The sequence below is a fragment of the Buceros rhinoceros genome, unplaced genomic scaffold (genome assembly GCF_000710305.1).
Source record: "Buceros rhinoceros silvestris isolate BGI_N320 unplaced genomic scaffold, ASM71030v1 scaffold29746, whole genome shotgun sequence".
Taxonomy (NCBI): domain Eukaryota; kingdom Metazoa; phylum Chordata; class Aves; order Bucerotiformes; family Bucerotidae; genus Buceros; species Buceros rhinoceros.
In genome coordinates, this window is record NW_010418576.1 from 15,975 (window position 1) to 16,357 (window position 383).

Consider the following 383-nt stretch of genomic DNA (forward strand, 5'->3'; position numbering starts at 1 on the left):
TTATTACAAAAAAAAAGGAAAAAAAATTTGTCCAAGCCAAGCACAAGGATTATGTTGGGGAAAGCTGTAAATTGCATGTGCATATTTGTCTATTTTTTCTATAAGTTTTATTGCAAGAGGTAAAAAAAAAAATTTATTATTTAGATAATCTCAATACCATTTTAGCCCTGGATAGGTTGACTTTAGCAGTTCAGCCCTTTGGAGGCGTTAACCTGCTCCTCTTTCAGTGTCGCATTTACATGGCTGTTTAGGAACTGCTACCCAAATTTATTTTATATTTTTGTACAGATTCTGCAGTTTATGATATTGTTTTTTCTAAAAACAAATGCTGTTTATACACACACACACACACAAAAATAGCTATTTTGATAGGATTTGCTCAC